We start from the raw sequence: 24,560 nt of genomic DNA, 5'->3' as shown, positions 1-24,560 counted from the left end.
AGGCTTAGAGTAGTTTAGATTCTGCCCAGCATAGTGGTTGCAGCTTTCAAATACACTATAATCTCACTGTGTCTGTTCTTTGTGCCCTAGGCCATACTGGTGAGTTATGCAACAATTATCTTATGAAAAAGGATTGATTGATTCATGGTTGTCATCTAAACCAAAGAAGAACACTGAACAACATCGTTCAAGGAGAAGAAGGAAACAGTTGTCCTACCCTCTGCACCCACTGGGGAACTCACTGAATGATGTGCTTTGCCCATGGCCTCTAGGAATACAGTGGAATAAACAGCAAAAGTGAAATGACTGGAGGATTCCAGGCTCCTGAAGATGGTGAGACGTCAGCTGGTTTCCATCTGGGCTGCTTCCCACAGTGGTACCAGGTCTGGTGCTTTTCTAGCAAGGTATACAGGGCTCAGCACACAGTTACACCTGGGTCAGATTTATTACAGAGGAATGGATGGTGCATCCATCTGAGGAAAGGAGAACCAAGCCTACACAGCCTCCTTCCGAGTCTCATGGGACATGCATAATTTAACATATGTGCCCAGTGTTCATTGGAAATCTGTGATATGGGTGTCCTGTGCCTAGTGGGTTCCGGACTCACAGTGTTCTGCATGAGCACATGGTTTTTGTACACAGCTTGAGGTGTGAACCACTTTTATCAGTGAGTGGTTGGAACCTTCCTGAAAACCAGTTTCTCAGGTGCCAGGTTAAGACCAACTTCGTAACATCAAGACTTTGGGGAAAAGTGTGCTTAATGCTTTGTGTATTCCTGAGCAGAATGGGTAGAGCCCTAGGGTATCCCTTCATTGCTAGGAGGTAGGGTCAAGGCCACTGCCTTTGGCATCCTCCTCCTGGTCAATGATAGACAAGGGGTAGAAGTTTGTTCACAGTAGTGTCTGCAATAAGTCTGACTGCTAACAAATCATGGCAGATGAAATTAAGTTTAGATATTGTAAATATGATTTCAAACTATGGATTTGTTTCATTTGCATTGCCATTTTCCATAGGTTTATGTGGTGGAAGCAACTATAGATTAACAGTGAAAATGGAGACAAAACATACCTAAGTATTTTAAGCCTAATACATAGGAAATAGAATTGAGAGGCTTCTGACTGACTTTTTGAATCTGTGTGTATATTGAGAATGAATTTCTAATCAAGTAAATATTCACTTAGGAAAACGTAATGTGCAGTCTATAGACTGTCACCTCTTTTCTTTAATTTGAATTTTTAATCCTTTATTCATATTACATCTCAATGGTTATCCCATCCCTTGTATCCTCCCATTCCTACCTCCCTCCCATTTTCCCCTTACTCCCCTCCCCATGACTATGACTGAGGGGGACTTCCTCTCCCTTGATATGCTCATTGGGTGTCAAGTCTCTTCTTGGTAGCCTGCTATCCTTCCTCTGAGTGCCACCAGGTCTCCCCATCCGGGGGTTGTGGTCAAATATGAGGCACCTGAGTATGTGTGAAAGTCATACCCCACACTCCACCAAACTATGAAGAATGTCCTGCCCATTGGCTAGATCTGGGTAGGGGTTTGAAGTTTATGGCCTGTATTGTCCTTGGCTGGTGCCATAGTTTGAGCGGGACCCCTGGGCCCATTCTGCCTATCATAATGTTCTTCTTGTATGTTTCTAGGACCCTCTGGATCCTTCTACTTTGCCATTCTCCCATGCTTCTCTCATCTAGAGTCCCAATAGGTGTCCTCCCCTCTGTCCCAGTTTCCTGGTAAGTGAAGACTTTCATGGGACATGCCCCTTGGGCTAGTAGGCTGATATAAGTGAGTGTATACCATTTGAGTCTTTCTGCTTCTGGGTTAACTCATTCATTATCATCATTCCTAGTTCAATCCATTTGTCCACAAATTTCAGGAATTCCTTGTTTTTTTTTTTAATAGCTGAGTAGTATTCCACAGTTTCTTTATCCATTCTTCTACTGATGGACACTTAGGCTGTTTCCATGATCTGGCTATTATGAATAAGGCTACTATGAACATGGTTGAGCAAATTTTCTTGTTGTGTGCTGGAGCATCTTCTGGGTACATTCCAAGGAGTGGAATAGTTGGGTCTTGAGGAAGCCCTATTCCTCTTTTTCTGAGATAGCACCAGATAGATTTCCAAAGTGGCTGTAGTTTGCATTCCCACCAGCAATGAAGGAGTGTTCCTCTCTCTCCACATCCTTGCCAGCATGTGGTGTCGCTTGAATTTTTGATCTTAGCCATTCTGGTGGGTGTAAGATGGAATCTCTGAGTTGTTTTGATTTGCATTTCCCTGATGATGAAGGAGGTTGAGCATTTCTTTAAGTGTTTCTCAGCCATTCAATATTCCTATGTTGAGAATTCTCTGTTTAATTTTGCACCCTATTTCTCAATTGGGTTATTTGGTTTCGTGATGTTTAATTTCTTGAGTTCTTTATATATTTTGGATATTAGACCTTTTTCAGATGTAGGGTTGGTGAAGATCTTTTCCCAGTCTGTAGGCTGTCGCTTTGTTCTGTTGACAGTGTCTCCTGCCTTACAGAAGCTTCTCAACCTCATGAGGTCCCATTTATTAATCGTTGATGTTATGGCCTGGGCTGTTGGTGATCTGTTCAGGAAGTTGTCTCCTGTGCCAATGTGTTCCAAGCTCTTCCCCACTTTTTCTTGTAACTGATTTAGTGTCTGTGGTTTTATGTTGAGGTCTTTAATCCACTTGGACTTGAGTTTTGTACATGGTGACAAATATGAGTCCAATTGCATTTTTCTACATGTAGACATCCAGTTAGACCAGCACGATTTGTTGAATGTTCTATCCTTTTTCCATTGAATAGATTTGGCTTCTTTGTCAAAAATCAAGTGATGATATGTGTGTGGATTCATTTCTGGGTCTTCGATTTGATTCCACTGATCAACAAAGGGCACAGTCACAGGGAAGGTATTGGAGGTGCGGCTGTATGCAGGGCAAAGAGCAAAGGTCAACCTGCAGTGTTCTTCAGGCCTGTGACCTCCTTATTGTCCACCTTGTCCTCTGTGGTCTAATCTCTCACTGGCACCTGGACGTCACCAGCTTAGCTAGACTGACCAGCCAGTGATACAGTCTGGTCTCCCGTCCCAGGGCCTGGACAGTCAGCACAAAGTAAAAACCTAGAGTTCTGCATAGGTGCTGGGATCAGACACAGGTCTTCATTCTCACAACCAAGACATTTCAGCAACTGAGATAGCTGCTCAGGTCAGAAGTAACTCAATGTGAAAAGCTATTAAGATTGTGTGTTTCTGGAGGTGGATTTGCATGCTCCTAAAATTATGGCTCAAATCCTAACTCCAGAAACTCTTAATGCAGCTTTGTTTGGAATTATGGCTGTAATAGTTATTTTGCATAGCTGTGACAAATTCCTGATCAAAGCCACATAAGAGATGATGTAATTATTTTGACTTCCTATATCAGTGTTTGTATTTGTTTGGTGCTGTGAGCTTAAGCACAGTGTTGTGGTGGTAGCAGAGTGTAGTAGACAACAGCCATTCACTCCCATCACAGTGGTCCAAGAAGCAGAGAGTCCATAAGATATTTTCAAGGGTCATAACCAGTAACAGCCACCCTCCCTCCTCCTGCTTCTCCCCCTCCTCTTCCTCCTCCTCCTCTTCCTCCTCATAGAACTGGGACTCCTGTTAGGCTTTGCAAATGCAAGCTTGCATCCCAGGCATCTGCTCAACTGTGTACCAGACAGAGCACTAGGATGCTGACCCTGAGCACCCCTTGGCCCCATTAGGTTCCCCTCTCCTCAGCCCTTCTCCCACACCCTACTCCCCTGGGCAGTGGGAGGCTCAGCTCTAAGAACCCTTAGTTGGGATGCCAGCACCAGGAGCCTGATGCAGATCTTTTGCTAAAGAGTCTCTGAATGCCACAGGGGACTGGCCACTCCTTCTAGTGGTTTCTCCCCAGGCAAGGAGAAGGGCACCCTCGGGGCTGCACTTGGAGAGATGCTGTGAGGAGGCAGTCATGGCAAAGAGTCAGGCAGAGTTGGACCTGCAGACTAGCTGGCCCGGAAAAGAAGGATGTAGGTTGAAAGCTAGGCTCATGGGACTTAGAGTGTCATAAAAACAAGTTAGCCAAGGCCTTTCAGGTGGAGAGTTCCACAGAGTGGAAGACAGCCAGACCAGTAAAAAGCACATATCATTCTCTGACCTGCAATTCTTTGGCTGTCTGTCCCAGCCTGTGATGGACACGACAGCTATGCACACACTATGGGAGAGTATAGGTGTGGTACGTATGACCAGGGCCCTGCTTCCTGATAGACTATAATACGGGCTTCCCAAGGCATACTGTGCCACTGTTGCCACTGTGAAGAACCTATGTCATCACAAACAGGGAGATGGCTCAGTTCCTGAGGGCATTTGCCTCCCAAGCCTGACGACCTGAGTTGAATCCAGAACACATGTCAAAGTGATAGCAGGTGCTGGAGAGATGGCTTAACAGTGTTTCACACTGGCTGCTCTTCCTGATGACACATGATCAATTCCCAACACTCACATGGCAGCTCACAACCATCTGTAACTCCAATTCCGAGGATCCAATGTCATCTTCTGGACTTGCAGACACCAGGAGTGCATTTGTTGCACATACATGCATGCAGGTAAAATACACACACACACACACACACACACACACACACACACACACACACATCTGAGGTACAAGTTCTTCTGGACACATACAGACACATAAACACCATGTACACACACATATTCAGAGAACAATTTTAGAAAATATTATAAAAGACTATATGTGCTCCAAACCTCCTTACACTCTCTCTCTCTTGGTTTTTCATGTGCTGTGAAGAAATGGACTTGTGTTAGGCGATGAGAAGTGCAGAGCTGTTTTCTACATGTTGGACTACATGACCTCTGGCGCCCCCTTTTGACTACTTCCTCTTGGTGGAGAGGTTCAGAGGAAGGGGAAGCAGGCTGTCCAGATGAGACTTGATAGGCTGTGATCATGTGGTGGGGAGGAGCTTCCCTTCTGGCACAGGTCTAGGGGAGAGGAACAGGGTCTTAGAGGTAGTGGTGAATGGGAAGACGAAAGTGAGGTGATAATGATCAGGATGTAATCTGAATAAATTGTTTTAAAAATAAAAAATTTAAAAACAGAAAAAGATTTGTTTATTATGTATATAGTGTTCTGCTTCTATGTATACAAGCACACCAGAAGAGGACACCAGAACTCATTATAGATGGTTGGGAGCCACCATGTGGTTGTGGGAATTGAACTCAGGACCTTTGGAAGAGCAGCCAGTGCTCTTAACCACTAAGTTCTCTCTCCAGCCCCTACATGTTGGACTTTATAGCACCCAGTTATACACTCCCTGGGATCTTCATTTTCTTCACTTGTGAAGTGGAGATGTGAAAATACCCATTGCAGAGATGTGAGCAAATTGATCCAGTCAAGTTAGCACCACATTAGCCACCAAGGAGCGGCGCCTAACCACAGAGAAACAGGGCATGTTACTCCATTCCTCTTAAAGGTAGCAAATAGCTAAGATAAGAAACTTATTCTTTTAAAGAAGGTTTCTTTGGGCTTGCAGTTTTGGAGGTCTCAGCCCATGATTATGTATCTTTGTTGTTTCTGAGCATGTGGTAAGCCATCACGTCCAAGCTGGAATGCAGGGAAAGGTGGAGGGGAGACAGAGTCCCTTCAGGGCACCTGCTCAATGACTACAAGACCTGGCACTAGACCCCAATCCACACATCCCACAGCATCACAGCCTGGTGCGTCTTCTCTCTGCGAATGCTTCATGTGTCTGCTTCTTAAAGGTCATTTACCTCAGTCAGTGCATGTTGGGGGAGCACATGCGCTTCATGGAGTGCACCCTTGTCCCCTGAGTACCTTATCAGCTGCACTGTCTCCCAGGCCCCAGAAGTTACTATCTCTTTAAAAATAATCACTGTCCATCTCTTTTTAAAAACACAAATGGTAGGACACAGGCCCCCGACCTATCACTGAGGGAATGGCATCTGCACCCTGTTCTGAGACTACCTGATTTCCCACATGAAGAAAGTCACTTTTACAGACAGAGATCTACATTCTCAATGTGCCCTGCATATCACTCTGACAGACAGATTACCATTGCCTCCCCAACAAGAAAACTCTATCGTCATAGCACACAATATGGTCCCCTTTAATATGTGGACATGATCGATCATTTTGAAGTCAAGGATCTGGGAAACCAGGCTTCTGCCTAGAGTCTGTGGGTTTAGCAGCCCATGCTGACTCCTTCTCTATTCCCAGCAGCTCAGCAAAGGTTGAGCAACCTGGTGGCTCAGCACCCTAGTCTGGCTGACTCATACTGGCTATAAAATGATCAACAGTCTGCACAATGGTCACATCTCTCCTTTTGTCTTATGCATTGGTTTGGCAGTTATTCAGCAAATCCTTAAGCCTGTATTGCTTTACTCCTTTGGTGTGTTTGTTTGTTTTGGTGCTGAGCGTGAAGGTGCAGACTTCAGTTTGCTAAGCATGTGTTCTCCGATGGATACGCATCTCCAGGCTGAACACTATCATCCTAAGACAGGATAAAGTGAGAAACACTAACACAATTTCTCTCTGGACCTTGGACTGTGTCTTCTTTTTTGATTCTTTGCACTTTCTTCTTCTTCTTCTTCTTCTTCTTCTTCTTCTTCTTCTTCTTCTTCTTCTTCTTTTTTTCTTCTTCTTCTTCCTTCTTTCTTCTTTTTCTCCTTCTCTTCCTCCTGCGCCTCCTCCTCTTCTTCTTTTTCCTGCATGAAGCAGGAGATGAAATGGTAACATCTCTGCAAAGGTCTTATGGTGTCCTTGAGCAAGCAGTTCTTTTAAAAATGTTTTTGCCACTACTTGATATGAGTGAATTTTGGTTTTGGCGTTGCAGATTGAATCCCAAACTGTGCGTATGTCGATATACGCTCTACCGCTGAGCTTCTTTCCCACCTTATAGGTGGCCTTATGACTTCCTGCCTACCCTTTTCGCTCCATCCCTCCCTCCCTCCCTCTCTTCTCCTCCTCCTCCCTCACTCCTTCCCTTAACCACTGAGCTGTATTTAAAGAGGACTTCTTGCCCAGTGTTTCTGATATCAGTTGGCTTGTACTGTGTGGTTTTTCTCCACACCCAACACCACCCCAGTTTGTCTAACACCCTCCTTCTCCTTCTCCTTCTCCTTCTCCTTCTCCTTCTCCTTCTCCTTCTCCTTCTCCTTCTCCTTCTCCTTCTCCTTCTCCTTCTCCTTCTCCTTCTCCTTCTCCTTTTCCTTCTCCTCCTTCATTGGGTGAGACAGTGCCTTTCTATACCAGGCAGGTCAGGACCTTGCAATCCTCCTGTCTCAAAGGAGTTTGTCTTCCAAATACCAGGATTACAGGTACATGCCACCACACTCTACTCCTTCTTTTCTCTTTTGTTTGTCTCGTAGCTGGAGCATGTGGCAGGGACTGGGATGAAACAGAGTGGCAGATCCACTACAATATGGCCTTACTCCAGTTTTTGTTACTATAAAGATACTTGCAGCTGGGTAATAATAAAAAGAAGAGTTTAACTGAGTTCAAAGTGTCAGGGCTGATGGTTGATGGTCATGTGGTCCCAACTAACATTGGCTTATGAGTCCACACATGGGAGGCTACAGAGTTGTCTCAGTGGTTAAGAATGTTCCCCTCCCAGAGGACCAAAGTTCAGTTCCCAGCTCTCCTGTTAGCCAGCTTCTGACTGCCTATAGCTCAGCTCTAAAGGGTCTGGTGCTATTCTTTCCCAACAGTGGCTGAATTTTTTCTGCATGCCTTTTAATAAGGACGATGACGTAGAAGAATTTATTCCTGACAGTGTACTTGATATACTGCCACCCGAGTAGCGGGAAAGCATCGAGCACCAGAAACATGTCTCCCCCTCCGCCCAACAGTCTGGCTTTCTCTGAGCGGTTACATATGGGAATAGATCACTCTTTAGACATTGATGCTGCTCATTGGAACCGAGAACGGCGGTCTTGGTCCATTCACTCCCATCACGCACCTCCCTCCTTTCCTGTCCCCAAAGCTCTGAGTGGCAGCATGGCCTATGCTCATGAAACCCTGCAGGTGTTTTCATAATGGTCACAGAATGTGCCACGACAATAGAAATTTACAGCAAACAGATAGCCAACACGAAGAGAAGCTAGCTGCTGGGCGTGGGGGTTCAGGTTAGGTGCCGGGAGTGGGGTTCAGGTTAGCGTCTTTAGCATTTTGGAGAATAAGGGAGAAATTCCTAAGTTGGAGGCTAGTCTGTGCTACCAGACAAAACCTTGGCATAAACAAACAAATAAAACTAAAAATACTTTGGAGTAGCTGCCTGAACGATCATCAGCGACTTTATGTGATTTTTCTGGTTTAAGAGAAAAAAATAAAGAGCTTCAATCTAGTAACTGGCTCTGGGGTGCCTGTGGGGGTTTCTAGGGCTGGCGATGCTGGGACAAACAACTTACAGTCCTGTCAGACTTTAACGCAGTACATCTTCCCAATGTTATGTTGGTGTATAGTTCACCTTTCGTGTGCTTTGTGTTTAGCACAATGCACGGTGCTGTGAATGAGGAGATCCAGGCAAAGAGCATATTGAGATAAAAGCCTTTATTCAGTTCATAGGCAGACGCTCTCCCTTTGTCCGTGTGTGTGAGAGTTAAGCTCCACTCCTCGATGGAGCTCAGACAAAAGTCTTTACAAAGATAAGTACAGTTGATAATTCCTTACAGCTCCTTTCTTATTTTCCAAGAGATGTGGCTCCATCATAGAATGTTTGCTACCTGTTGTCGTCTGAGGACAGGGACCAGAAGCAACTCAGGGCACAGACAGACATACATGTAATCAAAACACTGAAACACATAACATAATTTTTAAAAATTAAGAAAACAGAGTGCTTCCGTTGTTAGAAAATACTTTGGACTTTGACTTAGGGGGAAGTATTGGGACTATAAAGCCATGGAGACTCCAGAAGATGGGCTGAGTGAATGGTGCATTATGATACAGCTGTGGGTCTATGGAGACCAGCGTGCAATGCTGCAATGTAGGTTTAAAATGCCTTCACAGGCTCATGTATTTGAACACCTGCTCTCCAGACAGTTGGCACCATTTTGGCGGTTGTAGAACTTTTAAAAGGTGTGACCTAATTAGAACAAGTGGAGAAATAAGGACAAGACCGAGTCTGTTCTTGTCTTGTTTGTGTTTGTTTTTTTCAAGACAGGGTTTCCCTGTTGTATCCCTGGCTGTCCCAGACTTGCTTTGTAGAGCAGGCTGGCCTCGAACTCACAGCGATCCGCCTGCCTCTGCTTCTAGATGTTGTTTTCTGCTCTCTCAAGATGGGAGGTGGTTAGGAGCTCCTGTTGCATGTCTCTGCCACTGTAGAGCAATCGACCACCATACTTTCCCGTCACGGTGGACTATAATGGCCCCACACCACAAGGGAAAATAAGCCATTCCTTCCTTTTTTAAAAAAATTTTTATTTAATTTTAATTTATGTGTGTTGGTGTGAGGGTGTCAGATCTTGGAGTTACAGACAGTTGTGAGCTGCCACGTGGGTGCTGGGAATTGAACCCTGGTCCTTTGGAAGAGCAGGCAGTGCTCTTAACCACTGAGCCATCTCTCCAGCCCCAGCCATCCTTTCCTTAAGCTGATTCTTTTTACATATTTAGCCATTTGGAGGAGAAGAGTAACTATTCCGTCAAAGAAAATCCAACTTGATCATGGCACCCACTCCATTTAATATGCTGTTTAATTCAGTTCTTAGGTGGTTTTGTTGAATGTTTTTATATACACATTTACCAGGTATACTAGCACATCACTTTATTTTCTTATAGTGCCCTTGTTTGGCTTTGACAGTAGAATAATGTTGACCGAACATAAATGAATTTGTGTTCCTCCTCCTCCTCCTCCCCCTCCCCCTCCCCCTTCTCCCCCTCCTCCTCCTCATCCCTCTGCTCCTCCTCCTATTCTCTTGGAAAAGTTTGAGAATAACTGGAATTCATTCTTGCTTAAATGTTATCCTATAAAGTCCTCAAGTCCTGGGCTTTTTATTTGCTGTTCGGAGACTTTGTATTACGTTTTCTCTTTTTCAATCTTCTCACTTATTTTTATCTTTACATTTTCTTTGTGAGCCAATCTTTTTTCTCCCTTCCCAATAGAAGTAGTTTCTTGTGCCCAAAGATGCCCCAGGCTGTTCTCAGGAGGCAGGTTCCTGTTTCTGCAGTTGGGCGACACAGTCATCATCCTGCTTTCCTGGCTCAGCATCCAACGCACAGATGCTGCCAGTCAGTCACTTCCTGAGATCCTGGGTGTAACCAGAGGAGGCTAGCTGAGTGAAAGATGCTGAATTTTGCAACACCTTCCATTTTATTTCCTCCAAGGATTAATTCCTTCCTTTGGGTTTGAGGAACAGATCAAGTAACACAATCCCACACCCAAATCTGAGGGATAGATTTTTTTCACCCCTAAAATGTCAGCTTTCAGCCTGAGACCGTAGTCCTTTCTCCTTAGTAATCAAGCTGGTTGGGAAGTGAGCATTGCAGAGCTACTGTGGCAGTCTGAATAAGAATGGCCCCCACAGCCGGGCGTGGTGGCACACGCCTTTAATCCCAGCACTCGGGAGGCAGAGGCAGGAGGATCGCTGTGAGTTCGAGGCCAGCCTGGTCTACAAAGTGAGTCCAGGACAGCCAAGGCTACTCAGAGAAACCCTGTCTCAAAAAACCAAAAAAAAAAAAAAAAAAAAAAAAAAAAAAAGGAATGGCCTCCATAGGAGCTGGAGAAATGGCTCGGCGCCCCACACGGCACCTTGTAATTGTTTGTTACTTCAAGATCTGACACTCGCACATAGACAGACATGCAGGCAAAACACCAATACACATAAAGGTAAATACATTTAATATATATTTAATATATATATTATATATTATATATATATATATACAAGGTTTTTTTTGTGAAAGAGGGTTTCTCTGTGTAGCCTAGACTATCCTAGATTTGCTTTGTACCAGGCTGGCCTTGAACTCATAGCGATCTACCTGCCTCTGCCTCCCGAGTACTAGGATTAAAGGTGTGCACCACCAGCCCAACTAAAGATATATATTTGAGCCACTCAAGGAGTGGCACTATTTGAGAAAGGTTAGATGAGGTTGTGTGTTACTGGGGTTGAGCTTTGAGGTTTCGCATGGCAAGCCAGGGCCAGTGGCTTACCCATCCTGTCGCCTGCAGACCCAGATGCAGAGCTCTCAGCTACTTCTCCAGTATTCTCCTTGGTTCCTCGTTCCCCACCATGATGATAATGGACCAAACTTAAACCTCTGCTTTCAGGATAAAGGAAAAGGATCCGGCAATCTAATCCCTTTGAGCAACAACGATTTCACTTACAGTTTTATCAGGTCTCAGTCCACTGAAGGATATGACAGCCACAGCACCAATAATTTTGCTGTTAGTACGCAGTGAGTCTTTTGGTGTTATTTTAATTATTATAGCAAATAAACAAAACTGCAAGTACAGGCTTCTTCCCCATTTTTGTTTAAAGATATTCATAGTCACTTCCTAATCAAACAAGAAACAAGGTTGACACTGGGACAATACAGTTTATCCAAGTATTTCTTCCAGTCCTTTGGATATATCTCTTACCAGCTAAGGATGGACATCAGTTGGTAGAGTACTTAGATTGGCATGCACAGAACTCCGGGTTCGAGTCCCAGCACTGTATAAAACTGGGCGTGGTGGCACATGCTTGTAATCCTAACTCTCAGGCGGCAGGAGCAAGAGAATCAGAAATTGATGCCTATCTTTAGTTATAGAGTGAGTTTGAAGCCAACTTGGTTACATGAGACTATGTCTCAATAAATTCATTAATGTAATTAAATAATAAAATTAAAGATAGGTCTTTTTGGTGGATTATATCTATAATCTCATGTCCGTTGGGGAGGCTGAGGCAAGATGATTGTGGTAGGTCTGAGGCAAGCCTGGCAAGTTCCAGGCCAGTCTTAGCTGCATAGTGAGAGCCTGTCTTAAAATATTTTTTTTAAAAGAGAGAGATATAAACATGTCTCATATATTTGAGATAAAGAACTCAATGTTTAAGAATAGTCAATAAAGAAATATTTTAGGGGCTGGAGAGATGGCTCAGCAGTTAAGAGCACTGACTGCTCTTCCAGAGGTCATGAGTTCAATTCCCAGCAACCACATGGTGGCTCACAATCATCCACAATGAGATTTGGTACCCTCTTCTGGCATGCAGTACACGTAGGCAGAATACTATATACATAATAAATAAATAAATATTTAAAAATTTAAAAAATAGCTTAAAAAAAGAAATTTTAGACAGGCGTGGTGGTGCACACCTTTAATCCCAGCACTCCAGAGGCAGAGACTGGTGGATCTCTGTGACTTTTTTTTTAATTTTTAAATTTTTTAAAAATAATTTAGATAAAGCTAAAGCTTTTATCAGTATTGGTTCAATAACCTGTATAGCAAATATGAAAACAGAAAGAGGCCTTCTACAATGGGATGGTCACTAAGAACACAAAAAAGGGAGAACTTCGAAAGGAAAAGGAAAGTAAGAGGAAGGTCATCTCTCTCCGGTGAGAAGTGTAGCGCCTGAAGACAAAAGCAAACTGTGAAACGCTGTGTGGAAGAGCAGCAATAAGGTCAGTGCAGGAGAACGCTAGGGGGTGCCATTGGCATGTGGTACCAAAGCATCAGTCGTTTACATAAAATACTTGGGCTTTTCATATTCCCAGTATCTCTGTGCTCTAAGGATGCGCTTGATATGACAGAAGAGGTGTCTGGGAGGACAGGTCTGTGTCCCAGTGGCAGCATGCCCACTTCATTTTTAATAGGTTATTGAAAGTTCAATCAGGGGCATATTTACCAAAATCTGTTCTAAACTAAGATATTGGAGGAATTTCTAACTGTGATTTATTTTTAGATAAATGGATGTTGTTCCTGTTTTTGTGCCTCACTTGTAGAGTGACTGTTCCCAACAGCTTAGTGAAGGCTGAGGCAATAAGAAGGAACCAGGTACAGGTCTTAGACTGCGGACACAGTAGGCCTCCTCAGTGACTAAGCTGTTGAGAGAGTAATCTGGATTAGAGCCTGGACTCCAGCAGCCATCCTAAACTAGGCTTTGCCAATTAAACAGAGGGCTGGAGAGATGGCTCAGTGGTTAAGAGCGCCACCTGTTCTTCCAGAGGTCCTGAGTTCAATTCCCAGCAACCACATGGTGGCTCACAACCATCTATAATGTAATTTGATAACTCTCTTCTGCAGATAAAGCACTCATATGCAATAAATAAAATAAATAAATCTTTAACGCCGGGCATGGTGGAGCATGCCTTTAATTCCAGCACTTGGGAGGTAGAGACAGGCGGATTGCTGTGAGTTCGAGGCCAGCCTGGTCTACAAAGTGAGTCCAGAATAGCCAAGGCTAACACAGAGAGACCCTGTCTTGAAAAAAACAAAACAAACAAAAAACCCAAAAAGCCAATTAAACAGACAATACTAGTGAAAAGCAGAATGATTGGTGCATTGTAGCCACACTGAGGAGACAAACAAACAAAGACATAGGGTAGCCTTCCATGCCCATCTTCAGAATTGTGACATGAGGTTTAGGGTTAAACAGAAAAGCAAAAGATAGGCGTAACCCAGCAGTCTTGGTAATGATGTGTTCCCGACCACCACCATGGTGTTGGGTCTTATGTTTCTGCGGTGTGGTGTTGTGGGGAGCCATGCCAAATTCTGCCATGTCAGAAATCCTGTGCTTAGGCTGCATGCTGTGACCTTTGAGTTGCTCATGAGGTCTTGTGTTCTAGGCTATCCTTGGACTATTTACCTTTGAAAGAAGTAGGGAAGTCCCAACTTGGAACCACCCAGAGGATCAAGGAATTTCTTACAGGGAACTACTCAGAGAACTAGGAAGTTCTACAGGGAGCAATTCAGGCTATTGTATTCCTGCCCGGGAACTAGGGTGAGTGGGATTAAATAGAGCCCATTGACCTTGCTCTCTATATATTCTTACTAGTCGGGCATTAAAGTGAATCTTGATCAGAAATTTCCTGACTTGATTCCTTATTTCTCGTGTCTCTGTATCCTACTTTCAATCCCCACTCCCTCTTTCAGGTGAACCCTGATTGGATTTTTCCCATGGGCTGGGACCCGACATGGTGTGAATCACCAGGACAGTGTGAAATTTCTTTCTCAAGACAAATTTTCCCTTGAGGTAGCATCAGGACCCCAGACTTTTCTTCCTTCCAGCATGAGACTTCTGTGGGAATTCCAATTTCTTGGGACCTATTAACTCAGACATTGACAGCTAAAGGTAAGGATGCAAGGGTCTCTGTAGAATCTCTTCTTTTGTTTGAGCCCAGTTGCACCACCAATACCCATCCCCACTCTTTAATCTTTGGTGATCGCTTACAATAAGTATGTCAAATAGTCCAAGTACAATTTTGTATTTTCAAAGAAATGGACACTAAATCTACTAATACCTCACTTGTTGGAAGTCTGTTCCTAAGACTTTTGAGATGATGTTGTAAGACCCCCTCCCCTGTGCACCCGCCATAGCAAGCATAGCAGCAGTAACGCTATCTTGCAAGGCAAGACTAGAATAATAGGTTCCCGAGATAAGATGAGGCCTGGGGCCCAGAGGAAAAAGATAAAAGCATGCCGAGATAACAGAAACAGTTTGTCCTTGTCAAACAAGATATTTATGGTCGGCCACCTGGCCCAGAGAACGGGTAAACTCCCCTGTTCCTAGAGCCCATCTGATGACCAGGCCATAACCTCGCCTCATTTAAATTTACCAATCAGAGCCCTGTAACTATACTTCTCGCTTCTGTACCCGCGCTTCCCGCTAAAATCCCTATAAAAGGCCCCGGAAAGACTCGCTCGGTGCGCCAGCCTCTCCAGAGACTGAGACGCCCGGGTACCCGACCCCCTGCAATAAAGCCTCTTGCGTGTTGCAACCGAAACCTTGGTCTCACTGGTTCTTGGTGGGGGTCTCCACGTTAAGACCACCGTGCTGGGGGTCTTACATTTGGAGGTCCCACCATGATAGAGACCCCCGCCCAGGGACCACCGACCCAAATTCGGGAGGTAAGCCTTTGTGCCGGCCGGCTTAGTCGTTGTTGTCATTTCGTCTCTCTGTTAATCGTTACGTGTCTCGGTGTCTGTGCAGACTCTCTGAATCTGGCAAGGACTAGAAGGAGTTGATGAACTCGGACTTCTTCCTTGTGCCCCCGGGAGACGTCCCAGTGGGGTTCCGTAGGGACTCTCCGTCCCACCAGAACCCTGTCTACCCCAGGGTTATTTGGGGCCCCGGCCCATCTGAGAGGCTATTCGCCTCATCTGGGAGATGAGGAATCCGGACCCCCTGCGTCTCCAACCTCTGTTTTGTTTTCGCTTTGGCGCAAGCGTCCCGCGCAGGCTGTTTTTGGTCTTTTGTGTCTAGTTTTCCTCTGTTGTCTTTCGTTTTATATTTTTGGTACCATGGGTCAGACTCTTGTCACCCCGCTAATCCTTACCTTACAGCATTTCAAAGAGGTCCGTGTCATTGCACACAATCTGTCAGTAGAAGTCCGCAAGGGCAAATGGGAGACTTTTTGTTCCGCCGAATGGCCCACGTTTAACACCGGGTGGCCACGAGATGGCACTTTTAACCTTTCTCTCATTTTACAGATCAAGTCCAAAATTATGGACCCTGGACCACATGGTCATCCGGACCAGGTCCCCTACATAATGACTTGGGAATCTCTCGTTCGTGACCCCCCTCCATGGGTCCGACCTTTCCTCATTCAGCCCCCTCCTATCCCCACCTCTCTTACCATGCCCGCCTTAGCACCTCCCCTGGCCCCTACTCCGGCGGCCCCCTCTGGGACCGGTCTCTATCCCGCCGTTGTCCGCCCCCCCTAAGGTCTTGCCGCCGGATGAGGGGCCCCTCCTTGACCTCCTAACCGAAGAACCACCCCCTTATCGGGCCCCAGCGGCCCCAGGCCCAGCCTCACCGGCCGGACCCCAGACTCCCTCGGCTCCTCCCTTGCCGGGGCCACCTGAGGATATTGCGCCGCCGCCACCTGAGCGCTCTGGACCCGTGCCCCGCCCTGAAGATATTGCTCCCGCCGCAGTGCCCGAGGCCTCACCAATGGCCGGCCGACTCCACAGCCGGCGTGAAGTTCCACCCCAGACCTCTCAGGCCTTCCCCCTTCGGGCTGGCATGAGTGGCCAGATGCAATATTGGCCGTTTTCCGCCTCAGATCTTTATAACTGAAAAAATAATAACCCTCCTTTTTCTAAGGATCCCTCCCGGCTAACTTCCCTTATTGAGTCTATTTTAGTTACTCATCAACCCACCTGGGACGACTGCCAACAGCTCCTACAGACACTCCTCACCTCCGAAGAAAAGCAGCGCGTCCTTCTGGAAGCATGTAAGAGCATCCCAGGAGCTAATGGGCGGCCTACCCAGCTGCCAAATGAAATCAACCATGCTTTCCCCTTGGAACGACCGGACTGGGACTTCAACACTGAGGAAGGTAGGGCCCACCTATGTCTTTATCGCCAGCTGCTCATAGCGGGTCTCCAAAAAGCCGCCAGGCGGCCCACCGATTTGGCCCAGGTTAAGATGGTTACTCAGAAAGCAGATGAGACGCCGTCAGCTTTTCTTGAACGTCTGAAAGAGGCTTACAGGGTTTACACTCCATATGACCCTGAGGACCCTCTCCAGGCCACCACCCTGGCCATGTCCTTTGTCTGGCAATCTGCCCCAGATAGCAGACGCAAGTTAGAGAGATTGGAAGAACTCAAGGAAAGCACAGTTCAGGATCTTTTAAAGGAGTCAGAGAAAGTTTATAATAAGAGAAAGATGCCGGAAGAAAAAGAAGAAAGGCTTAGGAAAGAGTCCGAAAAAAAGGAAGAAAGATTGAGAAAAGAAGCGGAAGAAAGGGAAAATGCTAGAGATAAGAAGAGACATAGGGAAATGAGTAGACTGTTGGCCACCGTAGTTTCAGGGCGCCAGGATAGTCAGGGCCAGGGAGAACGGAGAAAAACCCCTGTGGATAAGGACCAATGTGCCTATTGTAAGGAAAGAGGCCCCTGGGTACGGGACTGTCCCAGGCGTCCCAAAGGGCCCCGTAGAACCCCCCCCTCCGCGTCTCTCCTCAACCTAGAAGACTGAAGAAGTCAGGGTCAGGAGCCTCCCCCTGAACCCCGGCTAACTCTAAATGTGGGGGGGCAACCCGTCACCTTCTTGGTGGATACGGGAGCTCAGCACTCCGTCCTCACCACCGCACCGGGGCCCCTGACAACAAAGACTGCCTGGGTGCAAGGAGCGACTGGCGGGAAGCCTTACCGCTGGACCACCGAGAGGAAAGTACATCTTGCAACCGGTAAGGTCTCACATTCTTTCCTTCACATCCCGGACTGCCCATATCCCCTCCTGGGAAGGGACTTGTTAACCAAACTCAAGGCCCAAATTCACTTCGAAAAAGGGCACACTTGTGTGACAGGACCACAAGGGCGGCCTATTCAGACTTTAGTATTAAATCTAGAAGACGAATACAGATTGTATGAGACTGACCCCCCTGGGAACGATACCCCTAGCCCAGACTGGCACGCCCTTTACCCATCTTCATGGGCCGAAACTGGGGAAATGGGCCTAGCTCACCAACAGCCCCCCATATTAGTACACCTGAAGGCTTCTGCCACTCCAGTCTCTATTCGGCAGTACCCTATGTCCCAGAAAGCCTACCTGGGGATACGGCCTCATATTCGGAGACTCCTGGACCAAGGCATACTGACTCCTTGTCAGTCTCCCTGGAACTGGCAAAAGAAAAAAGCTAACAGTATATACAGACAGCCGGTATGCCTTCGCCACGGCCCACGTACATGGAAAATCTATCGGTGCCGAGGACTCCTCACCTCAGAAGGTAAAGAAATTAAGAATAAGACTGAAATCCTGGCCCTCCTGAAGGCCCTCTTTTTACCCCAGCAGCTCAGCATCATCCATTGCCCGGGCCACCAGAAAGGGGACTCCCCTGAGGCTCGAGGTAATCGGCTGGCTGACGAGACAGCCCGCCAAGCCGCTACAAGACCCCTCGACACTCTCGAGGCACTCTCCTTACAAGAGGACACCGGAGCGCCAGGACAGCAGGACCGGAGTTAAAAATTCACCAACGACGACATACAGAGACTTCACAAGATGGGCGCTCTCCCTGAAAGCCCCAACCATTGGCGGTATCAAGACAAGGTAGTCATCCCCTCAAAAGAGACTAATTATTTGATTGACTACTTCCATAAGCTCACTCATTTAAGTGCTCAGAAAATAAAGACCCTCCTCGAGAAAAAAAAGACGGACTTTTACCTCTTAAGAAAAGAGGAGGCCCTCCAGAGAGCCGCTGACAATTGCCGGCCCTGCGCGTTGGTCAATAATAACAGGTCCTTGAACCTGTCAGGAACTAGGGTCCGAGGACACCGGCCAGGGACCCATTGGGAAATTGACTTCACGGAAGTCAAACCAGGTATATACGGGTACCGGTACCTGCTGGTCTTCGTAGATACTTTTTCAGGATGGACTGAAGCCTTCCCCACCAAACATGAGACGGCCAAGGTGGTTTCCAAGAAGCTTTTAGATGATATTTTCCCTCGCTACGGGATGCCACAGGTAATCGGGTCCGACAACGGACCAGCCTTCGTCTCCCAGGTAAGCCAGCAGGTGGCCAAACTATTGGGGATTAATTGGAAATTGCATTGTTCATACAGACCCCAGAGTTCAGGACAGGTAGAATGCATAAACAGGTCTATTAAGGAGACTTTAACCAAATTGATGCTTGCAGCTGGCACTAAGGACTGGGTGGCCCTGCTACCCCTGGCCCTATACAGGGTTAGGAACACCCCCGGCCCACATGGGCTTACTCCTTTTGAGATTGTCTATGGTTCACATGTTCCTATTGTTCACTTCCTTGACCCAGATATCGGCTCCTTCGCCACCAGGCCTTCCCTCCAGGCACACCTAAGAGCCCTCCAAGAGGTGCAAAATGAGGTATGGAAACCCCTAGCTCACGCTTATAAAGACCAGCTTGACAAGCCCCTGGCCCCTCACCCATTCCAGGTTGGAGACTACGTCTGGGTCCGACGTCACCGGACCAAGAACCTCGAACCCCGCTGGAAGGGACCCTACGCCGTACTCCTGACTACCCCGACGGCTCTCAAGGTTGACGGAATTGCCACCTGGATCCACGCTGCTCACGTCAAGGCGGCCAAGGGCCAATATCCATCACTCTGGCACTGCTATTAAAAAGATTAACAGTTGGGGGGGGTTGCGGCAGGGATCGGAACAGGGACTACTGCTCTCACTCAGGTTGCTCATTTTCAGCAGTTACAGCAGGCCATGAACGCAGACCTTCAAGCATTAAAAAAATCCATTAGTGCATTAGAACAGTCCCTGACCTCCCTTTCTGAGGTAGTGCTCCAAAATCGTAGAGGGTTAGATATCTTGTTCCTGAAAGAGGGTGGGCTCTGTGCAGCCCTCAAGGAAGAATGTTGTTTTTATGCTGACCATACAGGAGTAGTCAGAGATAGTATGTCTAAGCTGCGAGAAAGACTAAAGCAGCGACAATTGCAATTTAAATCAGGACGAACTTGGTATGAAAACTGGTTTAATAAGGCTCCTTGGTTCACCACTTTAATATCTACCATAACGGGCCCTTTATTAATTATTATCCTGCTCCTACTTTTTGGGCCCTGCATCCTTAACAGACTGATACAATTCATCCGAGACCGCCTATCAGTTGTACAGGCCTTGGTTCTAACCCAACAATACCAACAGCTCCAACAGGTAGAAACAGAGGTCATTGAATAAAAGATTTCATTCAATTTACAACAAGAGGGGGGAATGTAAGACCCCCTCCCCTGTGCACCCGCCATAGCAAGCATACCAGCAGTAATGCTATCTTGCAAGGCAAGACTAGAATAATAGGTTCCCGGGATAAGATGAGGCCTGGGGCCCAGAGGAAAAAGATAAAAGCATGCCGAGATAACAGAAACAGTTTGTTCTTGTCAAACAAGATATTTATGGTCGGCCACCTGGCCCAGAGAACGGGTAAACTCCCCTGTTCCTAGAGCCCATCTGATGACCAGGCCATAACCTCGCCTCATTTAAATTTACCAATCAGAGCCCTGTAACTATGCTTCTCGCTTCTGTACCTGTGCTTCCCACTAAAATCCCTATAAAAGGCCCCCGAAAGACTCGCTCGGCGCGCCAGCCTCTCCAGAGACTGAGACGCCCGGGTACCCGACCCCCCTGCAATAAAGCCTCTTGCGTGTTGCAACCGAAACCTTGGTCTCGCTGGTTCTTGGTGGGGGTCTCCACGTTAAGACCACCGTGCTGGGGGTCTTACAATGTATAGTGATAAAAATTCAACAAGTATGCCGGGCATGGTGGTGCACGCCTTTAATCCCAGCAGGCAGATCTCTGTGAGTTCAAGGCCAGCCTGGTCTACAAAGTGAGTCCAGGACAACCGGGGTGAGGGTGTGTGTGTGGGGGGGGGTGAGGATATGTGTGGGGGGGATGAGGGCTTGGAGGGGGGCAAGCAGTTCAGTGAACTATTCCTGACCTTGCCTTCTTGTTCTTTCGTACTTCTGCCCCTGAGACAGAACTCTGGCCACATTCCCTTGGCTGTGTGTGTCTGTGTGTGTATGTGTGTGTGTGTGTGTGTGTGTGTGTGTGTGTGTGTGTGTGAATGTGTGTGTGTGTGTGTTGTTTTACTTTATATGTAAACCAGGATAGCCTTGAACTTGCAGAGATTCACCCGCCTCTGCCTCCAGAGTGCTGGGATTAAAGCCAGCATTCCTTTCTGGGGCTCTCATTGTTATAAACTTCAGTGGAGGGAGGGAGGGAGGGAGGGAGGGAACTGTGCCAGCTTCCTTTTTGAACTGATCACTTTTTTAAAAAAATATTTATTTATTTATTATTTATATAGTATTCTGCCTGATGTGAGTCAGGAGACCAGAAGAGGGCCCCAGATCTTATTATAGATGGTTGTGCCTCACCCTGTGGTTCCTGGGAATTGAACTCAGGACCTCTGGAAGTACAGCCAGTGCTCTTAACCTCGGAGCCATCTCTCCAGCCCTCTTTTTTTAATTAACTAATCCATCAATTAATTTATTTTACATCATGGTTGTAGCCGCCCACCTCTTGTCCTCCGAGTCCCACACTCCCATCCTCTTCCCTCACCACCCCTCAGCTATTCCTCACGAAAAGGGAACCCCACCCTCTCATCACTCACCCCAGCTCATGAAGTCTCACCAGGGCTGAGCACATCCTCTTTCCATGTAGCCTGGTGAGGAAGCCCCACCATGCCAGAGTGTTCAAAAAGTAAACAACTGAGTCTATGTCAGAGGCAGCCTCAGCTCCCTTACTTGAGGACCCTCAGGAAGCCTGAGCTGCCCATCTGCTACATCTGTGTAGGGGGCCTTGGTCCAGTCTATGCATGGTCCTCTGTTGGTGCTTCAGTCTCTGCAAGCCCCTCTGTGTCCTGCTTAGTTGGCTCTGTTGGGTTCTTGCAGAGCTCCTGTCACTTCCTGGTCCTTGTATTCATCCCTGACTTTTCCAGAAGACTCCTTATGTTCCACCCAGTGTTTGGCTATGAGTCTCAACATCTGTTTGGATCTGCTGTTGGAGGTGCTCTTTCAGAGGACAGCAATGCTAGGCTCATGTCTACAAGCATAGCAGAGTATTGGTAACAGTGTGAGGAGGTGGCTCCTTCCCCCCTCCCATGGGGTGTGTCTCAGGTTGGGTCAGGCATGGATAGAGCATCTCTGCTCTGTCTTTATCCCTTCACATCTTGTAGGCAAGGTAAATTTTGGGTCAAAGTTCTCCTGGGTGTGTTGGTGTTCCTCTCCCTCCACTAGGAGTCCTGTCTAGTTAGAGGGTGTCCTCTTTACACTCCATGGCCTCTGCTACTAGGAGTCTCAGCTGGTGTCACCCTCGTATCCCCCCAGAGGCCTACCCTGTCTTAGGTCTCCAGCTTATCACAATGATGTCCTTGCCAATGGTTTCTCTCTTCTCTCTGCAGGTCTCCTGTCTTTCTACCCCTGTTCACCGCAGCTCTAATCTCTGCTCTCATCTGTCTCTGTGCTCTCTTTCCTACCTTGTTCCCTCTCTTTAGATATTTCTGCTGTCTAGTCTTTTTTTTTTTTTTTTGGTTTTTCGAGACAGGGTTTCTCTGTGTAGCCTTGGCCATCCTGGACTCACTTTGTAGACCAGGCTGGCCTCGAACTCACAGCGATCTGCCTGCCTCTGCCTCCCGAGTGCTAGGATTAAAGGTGTGCGCCACCAGGCCCGGCTCTGCTGTCTATTCTTATGAACGAGACTTAATCATCTTTCCATGGTTCCTCCTCCTTCTTACTTATCTTCTTTTTTTGATTTTTGATTTTTTACATATTCATTTATATCATTACACACATATATAATAAACTACCTATAGCAAGAAGAACGAAGAAACAATCAGGAATTATATAAATGTTACATTCTTAGTGTTTTACCTATTTGTATTTGACAGCCTTGAAGAAAACATCTTTCCTACCATGGTGCATCTAAAATTCGGAGTGTAAATCAATCTCCATCACCTCTTGTCATTATCAACTTAAAACATCTCTCTAGACCTAAAACCATCTTAACCTCTAAACAACTAAGCTTCATTGTAAAACTAAGCTACCTGGTCTTCAACTCCATCAGAGACTTGAGAAGGAATAAACTTGATTATCTGAATGTGCTGGGAGTGCAGGTTAGTAGCTTTCCAAATGAGAAGATGACAGAAACAGTTTGCTACCTGAGTAGTCACCCAAAACTCTCTATAATGTTGGAGCATCTTCTTCAGCCTTCTGGCTCAATATATCTGGCAGACATATTTGTGAGGCAGAACTGTTGAGGCCTTGCTTACCCTGTCTTGGCAGAGTTTGGCCGTCAACTCTGCCTGCAACCAAGCTTGCCCTTCTTTAGGCAGAATTCTGTTTGTGGTAGAAACGAGGACGTTTTCCCCAGTGGCTTGTTTGCCACATTTGAAGCCATCTCCATAAGGAGGATCTTTGATGCTCACCATCCTCTTTGAGGTAGGTTGGGTGTTGCCAGGAGTTAACCTGTCATTGTCAGTGAATCTTCAAATTAATAAAAACATTTTAAAATGCCATATTCTGCATGTCTCTTATCTGACTAGCCTACCTTATCTTTCTATAGAATCATATCTATCTGCTGCACCAACGATGTATCTTCTTGTGATAAAAGCAGACTAGCGATGTTACTTATCTTCTTTCAGTCTCTGAATTATAGTGTGTTTATCCTGTGCATCCTGTACTATATGGGTAAGATCCGCTTATAAGTGAGTACATACCATGTGTGGACTAATTTTTGGTCTTTAAAAAATTTTTTTTTAATACTAACCTGTCAACTTCTAGTATCGCGCATAGCAGGGCTCTCAGCTTTTTGTTGGAAGGATGAACAGGTGAAGTAAAAATGACTCTTGTTAACTGTTCAGAAAGGGACAAGATCTCCACTGAGCTCACCTGCATTTCTCTAGGGTAGGCCAGAGACTTGGCTCTGAGACTTAGTGACTCCAAGAATAAACACAGCTATGGCCATCAGGAAGTCACACTGTCCTTTACCTGAGCACCAAGATCATGGCAGATCTTATTCTGATACTTTCCCTGCAGCCCTCAAAGTCTCTTCCCAAGGGAGACCACTGGAAGGATAGCCTGACAGGCTCCTCTATGGAAAAAAGTGACCTGAGGTTCAGCATTCTGACTCCAGGCAGTGTGTGCCTCCTTTCCTGCAGGAACAGCAATCTCTGCTGCAGGGAGTGGCTGGAAGTCTACAGGAGATCTTGACAACCACACCTCAGGTCCCACTTAGTCTGGTTCAGGTATGTGTAACCAGGAGCCTCTGCCCATCCGTGGAGCTGTTCCCAGAGAAGCAAGGGGCATGGGCACAGGTGAGGCTACCCAGAATTCTCAGGGGTGCAAAGCACTTTTACTGAACTGCAGACAGGGCAAGGAACCAAGGGCAGGAATGCTATAGTGAACTAGGTGGCATCCAGGCTCCTGGGTGGGTGTCAGGGTCCATAACACCTGGGCACATAATGCGCTTGATCTGTTGCCAGCAGTGACCGCCAGGAATCCACTGAACCTACAAGCGCTGTGTGCTGTCTGGGTCATGGAGAGAGCAGCTCAGGGCACTGCAACCATTCACAGGCAAGTTGATGAGAGAACAGAAGGAAACCTAGTGGGATGAGCTGGGGTGGGAGGGCTGAGGCAAAAAGCTGGCCAGTCACTTCGCAATCCAGTCATGAGGAAAGCAGTCCTTGCTCACAGTACTGACCGCTAACCTTGCTCTACTCTGTGCTGCCTCTCCTTGAGTTGTGGCTTTGCCTCACAGCGGGGACTGCAGCATGTAGTCTCTTCCTGTTCTCCACGGTGGTGATGCCTCTGTGAGAACAGCCACACTGCCAGGTTTCAGGGTATAGATGAAGGAGCCACCATTTCATTGTCACCAGGAAGGTACCACAAGGCATTAGTGAC

General features: G+C 46.6%; 1 protein-coding gene and 1 long non-coding RNA gene across 5 annotated transcripts in view; both read left to right on the top strand.

Annotated features, from left to right (window-relative positions):
- RNASE10 (ribonuclease A family member 10 (inactive)) overlaps positions 1-22,853 on the top strand; it is a gene marked incomplete at its 5' end in the record, with an annotated part of 82,401 nt that extends 59,548 nt beyond the window's left edge. Inside the window, 2 exons of one of the 4 annotated variants that reach the window (XR_014776404.1) lie at positions 91-333; positions 22,550-22,853. Of the gene's footprint in view, positions 1-90; positions 604-1,649; positions 1,816-11,315; positions 11,420-22,549 lie in introns of those variants that run through there. The other 3 variants (XR_014776405.1, XR_014776406.1, XR_014776407.1) reach the window with 3 other exon arrangements.
- LOC311589225 lies at positions 18,392-19,270 on the top strand. The gene is made up of 3 exons (XR_014776457.1): positions 18,392-18,651; positions 18,959-19,029; positions 19,099-19,270. It is a non-coding gene; the product is annotated as an uncharacterized lncRNA (long non-coding RNA).
- Positions 22,854-24,560: the final 1,707 nt, after the last annotated feature.

Source organism: Acomys minous (assembly GCF_964271855.1).
Source record: "Acomys minous genome assembly, chromosome: 18".
Taxonomy (NCBI): domain Eukaryota; kingdom Metazoa; phylum Chordata; class Mammalia; order Rodentia; family Muridae; genus Acomys; species Acomys minous.
This window is presented reverse-complemented; position numbering and strand designations above follow the sequence as displayed.